The 18,707-nt window shown below is 39.9% G+C and overlaps 1 protein-coding gene across 1 annotated transcript in view; it reads left to right on the forward strand.

The window, feature by feature from the left end:
* The window catches only part of LOC128254156 (uncharacterized), a 64,701-nt gene that overhangs the window by 14,580 nt on the left and 31,414 nt on the right, over window positions 1-18,707 (forward strand). The gene's annotated exons all lie outside the window — the stretch shown is intronic.

The raw sequence follows: 18,707 nt of genomic DNA on the forward strand, positions 1-18,707 counted from the left end.
GACTCGTTTGAGTGCCCGGGATTTATGTCGTGTCGTCGCGAAGGTCAAAAGCTGTGCTCCTAAAGGGTTAATTTTAAATTTATGGCTCTGCCCTTCTTACTTATTCCTGGCGAATGCGTATGCGAATGCGAATCCTTGCCCAGGGACCTAGGCCAAATCCGTAGGCCAATCGTGAGGGGCGGCAACAAATTTGCACGTTAACCGCTACAACAACAAAGCAACAATGGCTTCCCCAATTTATGTAAGTGTGTGGGTGTGTGGTTGTCTGACATGTGCGTGTGTGGGTGACACAGTGATATTTCTCTGGGTCCTGACACGTTATCTGGCCAACAACGCTCGTGCCCGAAAAGGACCGACCCGTGTTGGTTCCTACTTTATTTTATTGCTTTAATAAATATGAAATGCGCTCACTTTTTTTGCAGAGCAATCGGCATAGTTTCGCTTTTTCGCGCGCCCCTCGAGTGCCCTCAATTAGTTACCCAAATTGGGTACTTCTTTATGACAATCCTCCAAATCTTAATCACACCGACTTGATGGCCACCAGGAATTGATGCCTACGCGCTGAATAGGCATTTTTATATGCATTCCGGTCTATATCTATGGCTATGGAAGGCGAAAGCATAATTTGCTGGGGCATAAATTTTAATTAATCATAAAAACGCTGGCATAAAAATGACAACAGGTCCTGGCAACGCTTTTCTTTTTCTAAACTCTCCTCTGGCCGCTCAATCCCCTCCAGCACAACAGCCAGGAATTCATACTCATGTTTAATAATAAATCACAAGACAGCCGCCGCTGCTGAGGAGTTGGAGCTGCCCGCGGGCAATTCCGGTTGCATCCTTGGAATCCGCACAGAAAAACTGGCAAAGCTGCGGCAAAAGCTGGCGAAAGTCAAATGCCAAAGGAGGCCCCAGTGAAATGGCGCCGGCATAAAAGGATTTGCGGCTAAAGGCAAATTTAATTAAAGACATCAGCCGGGCCCAGCGCCTCGCACACAATGAATGGCGCCGAATCAGGAGCAAATCCTTGCTTCAGCCCTTTTAATTGCCCACTACCTGTTCCTGTTTCTGTTCAGCGGCAAAAGCACCAACAGAAGGACGAACAACGAACAATGGGAATTCATTTGCGAATTTTGGTATCAATTAACCGACCGCCCATTCATCATCGGAATCGTATCTAACGGATGTATGCTTCAACTAATTTAGTGAATGAACAGGCGGCGCAAATGTTCTGCAGTTTTGCATTTCACGCTGAAGCTTTTCGCTGTTCCCTGGTAAATATTTAAGTGCCAGGGTCACAGCTACAACCACAAACTAAAAGGATCTCTGTCATCGAAGAGATACGACTTTAAGATACCCTTTGCTCACTGGACTCCTTCCAAAATAGGTTAGCATTTAAACAAAGTGCTGATAGTTGAATAAGTGTAAATTAATTCGATTTTATTTATTATATGTTATTTTTTTACACCCTACAATTTTAAGATGTCTGTAATTTAATCGTAATTAGACAGTGAAGTCTATGTCATGGAAGTTTATAACCCTGCTTGGTATGGCCATATTCGCCACCGAGTTCGTTCTGGCCAGCATTTTCTCTCTGGCATAAGCAAACCTTTCCCAGAAGGAACTGAAAGCCAACTGCGATCTGTCCACCGGAATCCTCTCCATGATCTCGTGTTTGGGGACATGTTCGCTGTCCGATTCCTCAGTGATCGGATTACCCTCTGTTGTCCACGTGATTGGGTCCATTGTTCCCGATAAGTGGTATTGGAACACGTGGCTGAGCGCCTTCGACATTCCACACTGCTCTGAGCACCAAGACGTGGCAGATTGCCTTGCTTTCCGGCTTCATTACTGTACTCGGCATTACTTGGCCAAATGGCCAAATACGCCTCCGAATTCTCAAGATTTCTTTGCGGTACATTACTTTCGTCGAATCCATTACGGGCCCATACAGCACCCAGTAAGGCAAATCACAACAATCTAAAAAAGAGAAGATCGTTAATTGTTTCAGAATATATTTGCACAGATTAGCTAACTGACCAGTAATTCCATGTTGATTTAAATTTTGAAACTGAAGTCAGCAGCAAGAAACGGCCCTTTGAAGTTGAAAACAAAACAAAATGCTAATCAAAGACGGGAAGCATCTGTAACAAGTGTTTGTTTATTTAAATTATTTGTTGTTTTTGTCATGTGTTCGTCATAGAAACTAAACAATTTTTACATGAATTTTAAACATAGAATAAGTAATTAAACTTCAATTTCAGACTCATCGGTACAGAAATAAAACTGAAAGGTAATGGGGATATATTATTTAGTACTGAGTTATTACTTATGCTTTACTACTGTGTGCAGTTTATTTTCAAGGCACACTTATTAAAACTAAACTTTCAGTTTTTTTTTGGGTGTTTGTATTAGCTTGGGTTTTCCTAAATCTTGTGGAATCTTAGATTATTTGTTATGACTAAAAATGAACTTGTTCTGTTTTTGTTAATCTTTGAGCTGGCATGACGCAGTCCATTTCTGGCAATAATTAAAGCAGAAGCGGTGAACTTAGAGCACAGCAACAAAAAACGTATTAATTAACCCGTTTAATTTTGATTTATATTTGAAAAAAGTATGATTAAAATGATTCTTTTTACTCAAAAATTAAAGGTGCTAACCTTTGTTAATTGTAATGGATAATGTAAATCTTATAATTAACCATTACTAAATAAATCATTATTGAACAAACCAAAGCGGAAGTTAAAAGATACGAAATAATTTTCTGGAATTTTTGTATCACAATTTGTACATTTTCAATTTGTTTGGGTTTCCTATTTTTTAAACACTTTTTGTGCCGCTCAAGTACAGGGTATAAACATAGATACATTTGCTGGGGGCCAAGTGGGAGTGCCCTTTGGGGTAGTATGGCTGAAATAGACAGACAAATAGACACTTGGACAGACAGATTTTGGCTGTTTGGCGCTCTAGAGATTTCACATTTCGTTGACGCACGAATGGCCCGAAAAAGCAGTTTTCAGTTCCGATTCCTGGCACTCGCCACGGGTATCTGGGATATCTGCATGTGGGTATGGGTGTCAGTGTGACTGTGAGTGTGTGTGCATTCATTAAAATTTCATTTGGAAATCAGCAGAAATGCTGCTGTAATCTCTTCTAGTCATTTGTTTTGCCAGCCACTAGAACTTGCCATTGTATTTCCCTCGGCTCGCTGCGCCTTGGATGGGAAATTTTCGCCTGTCAGCAGGAGCCAAGTTGATGGAAATCTGTGCAATTGGTACAAAAAGTGCAGGGACAAGCAAATCGTAAGTTGATATGCTTGTGTCTTGAATATTTTATTGCTGGATGGATAAATCTAATCCAGTTCTAAATGGATGTTGTGCTCAGTTGTGAGCGCAAACAAAGTTTCACTTGGAACTTAAGCATTACTTGTAAATGAAACATTAGAAAGGACATGAGCTTAAGCCATAATTTGAGAAATTGGACTTCGGACGGGTGTCTTTAATGAAGGGCCGTTAAGTTATTCACTAAGCCACGTTTTTGGATCAAAATTTACTTTCGGGTGATTTTACAATGTTTAAATAAGGCTTAGTTAAAACAAGCTTATAAATTGGCTGCACAGTTCAATATAAAGATGAAAAATGTATTACTGAAAACCGAATTACCATTAAGATTTTAAACTAAACTATCGCAAGCTTGGATGCATATTTGTTTTATTGTTATAAAATATTTCAATGGGTGTGCGTGTAATTTAAATTTTCTTTTTAAGTTTTCAATCAAATTTTATTGAAATTAAACTAGATGACAGCTTGGGATCCCCCTATTTATTTGACCAGAAAATTGTTACATCTTTGCCGCTGTCGTTGCAAATCGAATAACATTTTTATATCTCCCCCGACGGTTGCAGGGAAATTTACGATTGCGTCAGAAAGTATGCCATTGCTGGCCAAGCCAATAAAGTCCGTTCTTTATGGCGGCCCAAAGTCCAAAGAAAAGGGATTTGGTCGAAAGACAGAGCAGACCTAATGGTTTTAAAATGCGCTCACCCACTAATGCGAACCCTTCAGATCCGTTTTACCGCCCCTCCTGTTTATCTGACATTCATAGTTTATGTTCCATGTTCTGTTCACCTTTCTCAACAAGATAAACGCGGCAGAATTTTCCTGGGAAAATGGGGTGAAGGAAAATGAGGGGAAAGTGTGGCAGGTAGAAGGAATAGAGGGAGTAAAAGCAGCAATGATAAAACTAGTAAAGCATACAACATTGTTTGACTTTGTGGATTTGGTGAGGCATGGAGCAATTTCACTTTGCCACTGCCACTGCCACACCCACTTTCCGCCAAGCGCCTCAAAGCATTTTTGGCAGTTAACCCGTAAAGATGATAAATGCGAATGTCTTTGCCGTTTGAGTTTGAGTTGTTGCAGTGCCCCAACTCAACGAATTTATGGGCACCGGCACCCGAATCTGCAAACACAACGAGAAGGAAAACAATCAGAGAAAATGGCAAGCAAAAAAGAAAAAAAAAGAAAAGCCGAGGCCAAGCTGCTTGAGTTTTCTTCTCCTTGGGAGATTGACAGGCCAGCAGGCCAGTTGGCCGAGTGCCATATCCTCCACTGCCACTGCATCCGTCCAACTTCCAAGCCGAAACAGAAAGTCACATTAATCAACACTTAAACGTTTAATTGCCGTACATTAATCTTGAGGTTAAGCCGCCTACGCCCCCAAACAAAAAAACAACTGTCAATTGGGAACGGTGTGTGTGTGTTCTTGCGGCCTTTTCCATTTTCCGCCTGCTCCGGCATTAATTGTGTCATTTGGCAATTAACTTTGCAGCCCCGCAAACTGCGGGGTGACAAATTCGGGGCTCGCCGCTTGTAAATATTGATGAGCCGCGGCCAAGGCAAATCTGGCCCAAACCGAGCTGGCCAAACAGTTGATGGACCGTTGCCAAAATTATGTTTGAGCTTATGCCGCTGGCTTGCAGCTGTCGCAGTTTTGATTGAAATATGAGCGCGGCACTGCCAACGCTGTGACCTCAGTCACAGCCAGAAATTCTGGGCATCCAGAGTCCTGGCTTTCGCGACGAGTTAATTAATTTTCACGTTGACATTTCATTCTGCTGTATATTTAATGAGCGGGCTTCGGTTTCGGTCGCGGTTTCACTCCCCCTGCCTCCACTCTATTTATCTGAAACAACGTATATTTTCCGGGCTGGCAAACAAGTAAATATTGTGGCGAAAAGCTTATACTAAGATCTTGATAGGTGTCAAATGGAATGTCATAATTTCACTTAGAAATTGTCTTCTATTTTTAGCAATTGGTTAATTTTAATTTATTGGTTAATTTATGAAAATAAATGTCCACATAAAATGCTTTATTCAATTGGTAACGTATAAATACTTTTACAGTTATCGTCAAATTAATAATAGATTTCTAAACCATGGAAATATCAATCAATAATAGTTTAGAAGCAACTTATCTAAAAATCTACAATTATTATAGGTAAATTTTTAGAATTTAAAAGATTAAATTTAAAAGATTGATAAAAAAATGTTTTAAAATTTTCAATTTGAAAAACAGGTCACTTAAAACATTTACATTCCAATTCAAAGTGGTAACGTTATAAACGTTATAACGATATAAACTTATTTTTTTATATTGTTAAAAAATCATTTACTAGAGTATATCAAAACAGTTAAACATTTTCATTATCCTTGAAAAGCTAAAAGAATATGAAAGAACTTGTAAGTTTCATTTTATTTATTGTTTAGTTAGCATTATAATAAATTAAAGAGAAAGTTATTCTATACCTTAAAGATATGTTTTTTTAACATTTAAAATTTACATGGTTATTAAACATTTAACCATGAATTTCTAATCTAAATTAGAATTAAAGTTTTGCAGTAAGTTAATTTAACTCAAAAAAACTTTAGTTAACACATTTTTCTTACTACATTTTTGAATAATTTATGGTTGAAGTTTGTGCCAACCCTGACAGTACTTATACCCATCAACATATATTTTCCGGATTGACAGAAAAAAGAAAATTCGTGGCGAAAGATGATAATAAAAGCCAGATGTATGTCTAAATAAACTCCATAATTTCATTTGGTCGCTGCATATTCAATAAGCAAAACTTTGGCCGCAAAGAAAATAAAATAATAACGTTTACCAGCCGCATAATCTATACCCATCTCTTGTTCCATTTCGCCTTACATTTCTATTCGTCTCTTTCTCTTCTGCAAGTGTGTGTGTGTGAGTGTGAGTGTATTTGCCTTTGCAAGTTGCATTTCGCCTTCAAAAGGAAAAGTTTTGCACTATTTGCTTGGCACTTGTCTTTTATTTTGCCTTAAACTTACACTCTCCCCATTTTCCCCTCTTTCCATTTCCCATTTTCTTGGTTTTTTATTTTCCGCTTTTTCAATTTTTATTTATGCAAATAAGTTTCGGCTGGCATTGTTGCCCGCCGCTGCTTGTTATCGCATAAGGATGTTGTTACAAGTTTACTACTCACTCCCTCCTTCTGGCCCGCCTTCATCGTTGTCTATATATCTTTATTTTTTGTGTTTTTCTGTATTTTCTGGCGTATTTTCCTGTGTATTTTCTTTTTGGCCCGGCCAGCATGTAGATGTTGGCCACGGCTGGTCGCCCACGACAAGTGCTACGAGTGTCGGTAAAATAGTTGAATAATGGCAAACGCCATCGCAAAGGCAATGGCAATGGCAAAGGCACCAGAAGTGATACTGTCTGCTCTTCGTTGTCGAAAGTTTAATTATCACTGTGTTTTCCCTCTGTGTGCCATGTGAGTTTTAGTTTGCTGTTTGAATTTTAAACTTTTCACTCCCCCCACTTTTTTTTTCTTTTTTCGGACTGGCATTTCTGTGGTCCTGAACTGCGAACTTTGTGCATTTGAACTGTTTTTACCCTCCCATCTGTCATTTATTTTTGTTGGCTTTTTTGTTTTTCGGTTTTTTATTCTGTGGGTTTCCAGCCAGCAGTCCATTTCTGTGGTCAATGGGCATTGCATACTTTGAGGCAAATTCGAAGAAATCACGCATACGCCATGTGCTCGGCAATTAACTCGAGCGCCTGAGCATTTTGTAATGCCCCTGTGCCAGCCAGGCAGTCATCCGAAAAATTTCCATATTCATGTGCACACACTCACGCATTTTATCGCAGTTGCAATTTTTTTTTCCGGCCCCAGCCTCATGCATTTTTATTACTGCTGTCGTTGGTGCTTTGCATATATTATTAGTAGGCGGTTGTGCAGCTGCAGCTCCTAGCTGCAACACCAGTATGTGAATGTGCCTGTGCCTTTCCCATTCACATTTCCCATTTCCCATCAAGAGCAGTGTGCACCGCACTCATTTGCAGCGTTTGAAATATGCCAAGGAGCTGCCACAAATTTGTGTGCCCAGAAATCAATGAACAGCTACACAGCGAAAAAATTAAATATATTTTTCGATATTGTATTTTCCTTTGGTTCCTGCCACAAGTAGTTTTGGATACCTATATTTTTAAATAACCAATGCGTTAAATACAGATAAATCGATTTTTTTTGCGTAGAATTATTTTTAATTTTTATAGAATAAGGATAGACCTTCAATGAGTTTATTTTTTGTATATGATATTTTTTCTATGAATATCTACACAGCGAAAAAGATGTCTTATTTTCGATACTGTATTTTCCTTTGGCTCACGCCACAAAAATGAATTTTTGAGTACCTATATTCTTAAGTAAGCAATGCGTTAAATATCTTTATTCAAATATAGATCTTTTATGTAGAATTATTTATTTTTTTAGGATAAGGAAGTGTTTTTAAAAGACCTTAACTCTTGTTTTATATGACATATATAATTAATTGTCTTAATTTCTTGGATTTAATAAATGAACTCTTAACTTAAATATATGAATTAAAATACACGAAAACTACGATGAATAAAAATATAAAAATATAAAATTCCTTATTTAACAAAAACTTGTTTGTTAATTGAAGAACAAATGTAATTGTTCTCTGTGCAAGATAAATTACCATAAATCATAATTTGTGACCTCATTTTTTACAAGTGCATTTGCAGGAAATGGGGTGTTCCCTAACGAAGGACTCCTTTTTATTTTATTACTCCCATTTTCGCTGCCTCTCAGCTTGAAGTTCCTTATAGAGCAGGCACTTCATTGCACTGCCGCAGCATTTCTCAGGAATCTGGGACTTTTGCTGCTTTAGGTGAATGGTAAACGATGCCACGTGATGTGCATAGACAAGCGGATTTGCATTAATCGTGGCTGCAAATGAAAAACGCGACAGCCAATTCAGTGACACCATCAATTTGCGATAAATCAATGCGATGCTGGGGGTGGGGATGTTGCAATGGGTGGGCTGGGTGGCAAGTATGCATGTCATTTAATCTTTGCTTTCGCTGACGTCGTGACAACTTGATTGCGAAACTCGCCTGGATTGTTCGCTTCAATTTCGATTCGGTTGGGTTCGCAGTTGCCATTCGCCAGTTGCCATTTGCCAGTTGCCATTTGCCAGTTGCCATTTGCCAGTTGCCATTTGCCGAAAACTTCGTGGCACGTTGCGGAGCTTCAATTAAAGCCTCGTTTGGGGGAAACTTTACTGTGGCCAAGTGCCCGGCACTAGTCTCATTTGAAATCGCATTTCCAGCTCCTCTCGCACATGAAAATATGCTGCAAATACAATAAATGAGGCGGAGGTAGAGCAGTGCGAGTAAGTGCAACTGGTACAAGGCCGAAAGTTTTTGCAGCACATCGAGAGCCACAAAGCGCAGAGCGTGGCGCTTTCTTTTCTACATTTGGTTCAGGTATACTAGTACATGTATAGTACATATACTTTAGTAACGGCAGTATAGCACTTTCAATGGCCGTTCGAAAATGTGCGAGTTCGGGCGTACTCGTGGTATCAGTGTGTGTGTTTTTTTGTGTGGGCGTGTCGCATTTAAGCCGCCGAAATCGCCCTGGGGTATACCATCCTATGTGGCTTTAATAGAAAACGAGCGGAAAATCGCTTATTATGCCAAAAGGAAATAGTTGCTCTTCCTCCTTAACTTTTCCATTGCCATCCTTTATTTCTTTTACTTTCGGCTAGAAATGTGCCACCGACAGCGGCCGTAATTTGACTTTATATATTTCTTGGTCTTAGCCATGAACCGAGTTCATGCTAGATTTGTCTTGCCAGCAAATTTAGGCCATAGCTTTGGGGGGATTTTCCAAAAAGCAAAACTACTTAATTGCACAGGGACTTTGAGATCTCAGGGCGACTTAAACTTCTTCTCTTCAGTCGCTTTAATTGGATTAAAAGCGTCATCGATTTGTATAGATCAGCAGAGAAAAAGCTTACGTGTCTGGCATAGCTATCGTTTCATTTCCCTTTCATTGTGCTGCTCATTTGCCTGTGAATCCAAACAGTACACTTGTAAAAGCAAGCTTTTTTATATATTATTTAATTCAAATTATGTACTTTTTTTGCAACAATTTAATCACTTTAAACAGTATGCTGTTTAACCTTTTTAAAATAGAAAAAAAAAATGGAATACGCTTTATTAAATTTGCATGCCATTTGATGCTTTTGATATTTTCATGTCAGTTGCACGAACCACAAGCATATTAATTACAAATATCAGGAGCTAATGATATGAACAATAATTAAATTGGTTATTAAACATAATCATGTTTTTCTATGTGCACACAATGGCCAAGAGGTGGGTGTGGGATGCAGCTGGCTGGTGTTAGCGAAAATATTTTCAAAGAAAACATTGTTCGTGCTCTGCTCTGCTCAATTTATAAACGATTCGTGCGGCAAATGCATTGGCTTGGAATTTTAATTGGATGATTTTTGGCCGGGGCCACGTGTTGTTGGCTGCAGAAAAAGGGAAAAAACTATGCGATAAACATATGTATTCGCAAAACTGGTGAACTGGTGAGCTGGTGAGTTTAAGCAGCTTTGCTTGCCGACAAATATTTCAATGTTGTGCCAGACCAGGCGTTCTGCTGCCAAAGATAATCCCCCAGCTCGACACATATATTTTATGGGGCGTGGTCGTGGGCGTTTTAGGGTCCAGGCACGAACAACTTCCATTTCCACATTGGCAGGCCATAAACGAGCTCGAACGTGGGTCCTGCTCCTAGAGTGTCCTGCCATATATGCATGTGTATGTGTATGGTGAACGTACGAATATGTATAATGATGTGGTCGGTCTTCCAGTCTCCGTCCTGCCAAGCGTGAAATATATGACAAAAGGAGCAAAACAAAGCTGGCGAGTGTTAAGCTAAAAATACGCATGCACAGGGGGCACACACACGCACACACACGCACACACGCAGCCGAACAATGGCCAAAGCCAGCAAAATCAACACCCAAGGAGACCCGGACTTGGGGAGCAGCTGCTCAAATCCAATAACAAATTATATGCACTAGACAATTGGTCCTTTATTGCGACAGCGGCGACAGTGGCGAAAGGAGCGGCAAGGACGACGATAGCGATGGCGACTTTTATGGCAAAAGTGCAAAATGATTTACGATTATGTTGATAAAATGGCTTAAATAGTATTTTCATTTCTTGATGCTCGAGTGCACTTTGTGGCATCATCCCAGCTACACACTCACACACACACACACATACGAGCCAAGCCGTATCCTTACACCCACACACTTTCAATTGTCTGCTGCGGCCAAAGTGCCGTATGATTTGTTTGCGCTTAAGCTGCGACGACAGCGATGGAGCTTTTCCTGCTGCATACTTTTCAGCGCCAAGATTACACTCACACACACACACACATGTGCTTTGTTTCTGTGTGTTCTGGATGGCTTGAAATATTCATGGCCCCGACGCTCCTCGTCCTTTTCCCTTTTATCCTGCCTTCCCTTTAAGTTCCTTGCCTGCCAAATGTCTTGACTTTAAAAACTTTTTCCCCTTTGCATATGAAATCCTTTCTGAAAAGCGGAGTCGGATCACTGGTCATATGCAGCCGGCATTGGTTTCCCCCATGCCAGCTCGCTCTGAATAATGAATGCCCAGGACGCAGCAATCCTCGATTTTTCTTGTTAACTTTCGTCCGCAACTTTTCACTGCACTGCCCAAATCCTAGGATTTCTTTTCACATAAACATGAGGATACAAATTTACATACTTGTTGCGAAAAAAAAAAATAAAAATCAGGGAAATTACGAAAAATTTAAACTAGTCTTAAGAAAAGTTTTACAGAATCAACATCTTGCTAAAAAAAATGTTAGTTCTTAAATTTTAAAAGATCTAGTTTCTTAAAAGAATATAAATTATGGTGTCTCAATCTATGGCCTTTGTTAATTAATTTTATAATTTGCTTGCCATATCCCCATTTAAAAAGTATTGTATGGTATTGTATCTATCAAAATGGTTTATTTAAAATTAGATTTCTATAAATCTTCTTAAATATAAAATGGCCATTAATTAATCTAATTTCACTAACAAAAACTATGAATATATATTTTATAAATATTCAAGTAATCTCAGAATTGAACCCAATAAGTATTTTTTTCTCTGTACACTATATCCATATGCCTGTGCAGCTGCATCAATTCTTATTGATAAAGCCACTCTGGCAAAAGAGGGAAATATACTCTGAAGTCTGGATGCAGAAGCGATGATTTAAATATTAATGCACTCGCTTGGCATAATTGATTGAAACCGCAAACATATCACCCAAGAGTTCATTTCATTTGTCAGCTGTGCGTTGAGGTTAAAACGTGTTAAGATTAACTGACACTTTTGGAATTAGACTTTGGCTAGGTAGCCTTTCGTCTATTTCTTCGCCTTAGCCATAAAACCCCCATAAACCTAAATCCAATTACTTTACACACCCCGAGTCCTAACGCGCAATTGACTTTGTATGGCTGGCTAAAGGCAAATTGCCCGTGAAATTATGGCAAATACTGGCAACTTTCAAGGCCGGAGAGGCGCCTGCAGAACACATAAATCACATCTGCCCAAGGCCTCGAAATCAAATTGTGGCCTATTTACTATTTTTATTATTATGATTAGATGTGAGTGCTGTCTGAGTGGGGTAAATATCGGAAAACAGGGCCAATAAGTTGTGCCTAAGCTTAAGCAGCCCCTCAAATCTGAACAAATGGTGAGCTTATGAGGTGCAATCGCAATCGAAATCGGTCTTTAGCCTCCAACAACTGACCTGTCAACTGACTGACTAAATGTCTGACTGAACGATGGACTGGCTCTAATTGGATTTTCGATTTTCTACTTGTTTCACGCACGCAAGTCAGCAGGCCCGTTGACGTTGTTTTTGCTCTTGTCGTCGCTGATGGCGATTAACTTAATTAATGTCACACACTAATGACAACTCAATGCGATTATGCTGACATTTGCATTGGCTGGGAGCGTCGGCGTGGCGGACTAAATTAAATTGAGAAATTAACAATGAGCGAGGAGGCAGCACGAGGCGAATAAATTGGCGTTTCAATCGGCCATCCAGCTCGAGTGGCAAACGCGATTAATAAATGAATAGCTAATGAGTGCTCCGCCCCTCAGTCCGCCCCATAATCGCACGAGTGTTGCTGGGAGGTCTGACTTTTTAAGCCCCTAATTAGTTCGTTATGAATTGCACAGCCAACAGCAGCAGCAATCGGCATGGCAGAGGTATGGGCAAACTAATTGAGATTGGGCATGGCAAGTCAATGGCAGAGCCAAATGATTCGCTTCTAATGTTGGCAGGGCCCCTGATCAGGTCTTTTGTCAGTCACACTTGATCCATATTCCGGAATCCGGATGCCATGTTCCACTTTCCACCAACAGCGGCAGCTGCAGGATGCAGCAAAAGCAGTAGATGCAGTAGATGCAGCAGCTGCAGCAGATGCACTAGCAAAAGCAAACATGCTGTCGGCTCTTCACTGGTCCAATTGAGAATGCAAATTTGTGAGCCACGCAACACTCAACAAAAAAACTTTGAAAAAATTTAGATTTTTAACAAGATAAATGGTAAAAATCTATTTTATATGTGCAATACAGAAATGTACATGATTATGAGTTGAAATAATATTAATATTTGAAAGGCATCAATATTAAACAATTAAAAGAGGACTTTTAAAATATTATTTATTATACTTGTAAGCGGAAGAAATTTTTTTTATTTTCTTCAGTAATTAGTTGAAAATTGTACCGAGACACTTACTGTTGATAAAAACTATCATAATTTTTTGTCATTTAAAAAAATAAACAACAATTAACATACAAAAATGTATTATTTTTATAAGCTAAGGGATTATTTTAAATTTGTCAGAGGCCATAATAATCAAATATGAAATATAATTATGCTCTATTTACGGGTTAAGTTGCATAGAGAAAATTAGCATTTTAAATTTATATTGAGTGTTTTACTTATTTTTACTCTTTAAAAGGTTTCGACCTTTTTTGGCACCCAAAATGTTTCGTTGTTAATTTATAAGGGGTCATATTAAATAAATGAAAGCATGCTTTATTTTTTTTAAGCGTGAATTTCATGTTTGAGCTTTTTCAACTGACACTTAGAATCTTAACTGAAAGGTACATTTTTAGAATGACTTGAAAGGTTTTTTTTCCTACTAAATTTGGAAAATAAGTTCCAAGATTTGTGTCTCGATTAAAGCTGAGGTGGCCCTTTTTTTGTCGACTGTAGCAGTGACTGGGACTTGCCTGCCGCTGCTCTTGCTCAATCATCGGCTACGCGGGCTGAGGCCTCGTCATCTCCAGCTACACTAACAGCCTATAATCGCAACTTAACATGCTAACAGCGAGGCTGTTGAGGGCCAGAAGTGGCCAGGAGCAGGGATCCAAGGATCCAAGGAGCGGCGGCAGCGGCTGAACCATCAGTGCAAACATCCTTCACATGCCGGATATCGCACAATCTCGAAAAAAGCAGAAGACAAAAAAATAGTGAAACCAGCTTGACAGGCTGCCATCCTGCTGCCAACCTCAACCTCGCCGCTTCCTAGTGCCCCATGTTGCACTAAATGACTCGCCCACAGCCAAGCCCACACACATTTGAGGGGGGGGGGATATGTCGAGTGCGTTGCACTGAATTTTACAGCTTTTGTTTCGCCGTTCGAGCTGCTCTTTCTCCCCTCGACTGAGCTTGTGTTTTATATGCGTTTATCTACCCGACTGCCTCCCTTTTCGGTATTGTTCCTGGCGCCAGGCCTCCTTTTGCTTACTGCTCATCCCGCTTTGCTTATTGGCAGAGAGGTCCTTCGTCCTTGGTCCTTGTGCCTGGTGCCTTGTGCCTGAGCAACGTTTACAAACATCCAGTTGAGTGGCTCTGAGTGTCATTGTTCTTGAACATTTGAACATGTGTTGTCAGTGCGAGACCTGCACGGCTGAATGCGCCCCAGCCCGATATCCATCTCTCGGCATATGCACTGCAAGAAATAGTGTGCCACTTGCCGACTTGACTTTCATAACTTAAAGCTTGCGATGTGGTAACTTTCGTTTTAATCTGCTTTCATTATCATAACTTTCACCAGCTCCACAAGAGTTGTAGGGGTGGCAACTTTTTACCCTTTACGAGTTTTCATCACAGCTTCGTTTACTTTTTAAGTTACAACAGTAATCTTATAAAAGTGCCTTAATTAACAAGTGCAAAGTGCATTTAAAATAGCTAAATTAAAAACCATATTACAGCTCATCTTGTGTTATACTTTGACAGCTTGGAAAATTTATAATTGATATTTTATTTCATAGGCAATTTGTGGCAGTCTTATCTTTTCATGTAGCCTTTCTAGTTAATTGCCTTAAATCGATTTATCATTTGTCACTTATTTTATTGATGGCTTTTTTGTATGACTGAAGTTAATGGTATTTGTTTGGTATTAATATTATAGGTGTTTTGGAAATTATATTATTTAATCAATTGTTTTGGTAAAAAACTTTTGTTTCTCTGTTGCCATTTTCTGCTTGCTAAATCCCTCTGACCCTCACAAAATCATCTCATCATGCTTTTGGCCAAAAAGCGATTTGATTATGAAAATGATTTCGACCAAGTTTTAAAATTCCGGGTAGGAAACACTCAAGATGCCAAGCCGCCGAGCGGAAAACTTTGGACCCTTGTCACCTTGTCGCCTCGCTGCTCACTTTGCCAATATCTTGCCAAATCCAATATAACTGCAGCTGCAGTCGTAGAGGGGGAACAAGTGCAAGTAGAACCATTAGCATTTGACAGAAGAATGGAATAGAAGTCAACAGAAGAGCGGGCCAAGTGAGCCTCTTGAAGTGCGCAAAGGCGAAATGGGAAAAAATATTTGCCCTGCCAGAAATTGACAACTGTTTGCTTAGTTGACAGTGTTTGCACCCCGTGGCCAAAAAAGCGGGAACAAGAACGAGAATGGGATTGCCAATGCGAATGCGAACGCCTCGAAGCAGCCGATCGATGCAGCTGTCTCTGAAAGCGGAAATTTGACACTCTCGGTCCCACTTTCACTTTTGCTTTCGCCATCGCCATCGCCATCGCTATCGCTTTCACCCCGCAGGGCCATAAACAAGGGAATAGTGCGGGGAAAGTGCGAAAGTGGCAGTGAGGAAGATGAACACATTCCATTTGCTAGATGCTAGAATGTTGCGCGTTATATCAGCTTACGTTTTAATGGCACTGCCGCTGGCGCTTCTCGCCAGTCAATGATATAGTTTCGTTAGCCGTTCGCCGAGCAGAATGTGCCATTACATGGCGGTCGGATCGAAGGACGGGGAGGAGCAGCGCGATGGAGACATCCAGGGCCAAACTATTTGATTACCAATTGCTGCTGGAGCAGAAGCGGACTGCCGAGGATATCTGATGATGGCTTTTAATTGCCGCATTCATTTCAAAGAATCGCTAATGCTGCAAGTTGTACGGTGGAAAATAAAGAAAAATAAAATGGCAAAGGGCAGAGCAAAAAAATGGGAAAAAGAGCTAATCGTATAATGTCAGAATGGAACAATATGCTTAAAGAGCACTCGAACTTATAGTAGCGAAGTAACAAAGTAGAATCCAGCAAACGAGAAGAGGGAAAACTCTTTAAAGTAACTTTAAAGTAAAGGATTTTTTATAAGACATTAAAGGAATATAAAAGGCAAAGGCAATTTACATGAGATATTATTTTAAACATCTCTAAAGCTATCAATTTCTATTCGATAAAACTTATAAATATTATTATTATTAAAAATTAAATAAACACAAATTAAAGAATTTCCCTAAAATCTTTTAAAAATTACACTTAATCCTCTTTAAAAGTATTCAATATATAAAATATAATTTTGAACACCTTTTAAACTTATAGTTTTCTGACTTACAAATTTTATTTACTCTGACACTGTTTTTTTATGTGTGTTTTCTTGTTGTATATTCTTTCTTAAACCAGTAAAAAACTTATAGAAAAGGCGAAATTCAAGTCCATAAGCGAGTACTGCAGCCGTTTCTTATCTACCCGAAAATTAATTAGTCAACTTAAGTTGAAGGATTTCTATTTCCAAATTGCTTTCTGGGCCACAAAATCGATTAAGAACTTGACCGAGAAAGTTTTCCAGCCACTATCTCTGTTGAAATCAGGCTAGTTTAAAAAGTCTACTATCTTGTCCATAAATTTGTAATTCGTATTTCCCAGTTCCAGCCGCAGAAACTTTTGGGAAAAACAAACTTGCCAGTGGCAGGCGCTTTCCAGCAAACGAATCGATAAAAAGAAATGACTGGCAGAAAGTGTAAATAGAACTATTTGACCCTGAACAACATCATAAATGTGTCAGGCGAAGACCAAAAACAATTTGTCAGCATGGGACGGTACTGAGTTAAAATATAATAATATTATGTCGTGCCCCAATAAAGCCCACCCTCTCCTCCTTGGCCAACCAAACTTTAATCAATAAATTGTACTATTATTAAACCCAAGCCCTCCATCGCCTGCAGTCCGTGTCCATGTCCGTGTCCGCTGCTGCATGTTGGATAAATGCTGGCTGTTGGATGTTGAATGTTGGATGTGTACTGTGTGTGAAGGGGGGCCCGCAAATATTTGTGAGCTGCTTGTGGCAGACTCGTAACGATGCCCGAAAATATGAGTCCGACAAGGAGTCCTTGTGTGTCGGGCCCACAGGCGGAGATACCCGTGCAAATGCGGGTGTTCCAGCCACATCTTGGCCCCAAAATGTGTACGTGTGTGCCCGGGCTCCATCCTTTGGCATCGTTACGCTAACAAGCTGCAGCTGCAGCCCGAAAACACTCGGCGAACAAGCTCGTGATTTTAGAAACTTCCTTTAATTTAGTATTTAAAATACTCTTCCTTGTTGTAAAATTCGTTGTTTTAAAGCTAGTTTTGTTTTCGAAAAGTATCTTAGGTTTTTTTTATGGTATTTACTTTATTTAATAATATGATCACAACGTTTATTTTTACCTAACTGACCTCACATTACCTTTAGTCAAACGAAAAGATCCCTTTTAGAGGTAAAAAGGTAGTGACGGTCGCACCTTTAACATATACAATTTAAAATACTGCATACAAAATTTCTTATACATTTTTTGTGACGAAAAAATATAATATTTTAATTGTGTAAAAAATTCCCACATTTTACACAACTTTCTGTACGCTGCAGTTAATATTTTTGCTTCATGCCCTTAAAGGTATGTTCCTCACCATGTACACTGCTCTTTCTAGTAATGTTGGCTTCAATATAAAACAACAATGCTCTATTTTTTAACAAAAACAAGTTTTAAACATGTTTTTTTAGGTAGTAAACCAGGTTTAAGTGCCAATTTTCCGCAGTGTAAGGACCCTGTGATCCTATTCCCCACATTCCACTCCCATAAATAAGGGCAAAAGCCAAGCACAATGTATGAAGGATGCCAACCAGTCCTTGCGAGCAATTTGTCGGGTCGGAGCTGTGGGCCCGAAGCCGGTGTGCCTTGGACGCTTGCTTAATTTTACATCAAATTTATAACTGACTTATTGGCACTTGGCACTGGGATTATGCCTTCCAGGCCAGCACTTCCCCAAACTGCACCGAGCAGTTGTTCGCTCACAAGCTATTACGTATACGCAGTGGGTGTTTGTGCGGGTGTGTGTTTGTGTGTGTGTGTGTGTGTGAGTGGGGATGACAGGGAATTGGGAAAGTTTTTGCTCCAGAGAGAGATCAGGTAGTCGGAAATTCAAATAGTGCCGCAGGGGAGAGCGAAGCAGACGACCCAGACCAGAAATACTTCATTTATGCAATTTGCAATATTGGCAGCTCAGCAACACGAGTGGGCGCATCCCTCGGCTTTCCTCCTCGATTCCTTGAGTTTTTGAATGCTCGAATCCCCGATTTCCGCATCCCGAATCCCGACTCACCACCTCACCGCTGGCAGCTGTCGTAGGTTTCGTTCTCGCTTTTTTATCAAAAGCAATTTTGCACTTTCTTTGGCTTGGCCTTTTAATAAATTCCGCCAAGCTTTGCATTTTCAGCAGTTTTCCCGGCAACATTTCTCCGCCCGGCTATTCCACAGCCACCTCTCGGCCGCTGCTGTTTCGTTTTTTTTCCCCACTGCTCTTTGTGCTGATTTTAACACTTTTCGAAATTTCCGAGTAGGCCACGAAATTGGCAGAGGCCACCAGTTCACCAGTTCACCATTTCAGCAGTCTACCATCTGCACAGGCAACGGCAACCAACTGTATCCGGGTTGAGTTTTGGCAGCGCCTCACCTTCATTTTTTGCTGGAATTTTAATG

This window comes from Drosophila gunungcola (genome assembly GCF_025200985.1).
Source record: "Drosophila gunungcola strain Sukarami chromosome 2R unlocalized genomic scaffold, Dgunungcola_SK_2 000004F, whole genome shotgun sequence".
NCBI classification, from domain to species: domain Eukaryota; kingdom Metazoa; phylum Arthropoda; class Insecta; order Diptera; family Drosophilidae; genus Drosophila; species Drosophila gunungcola.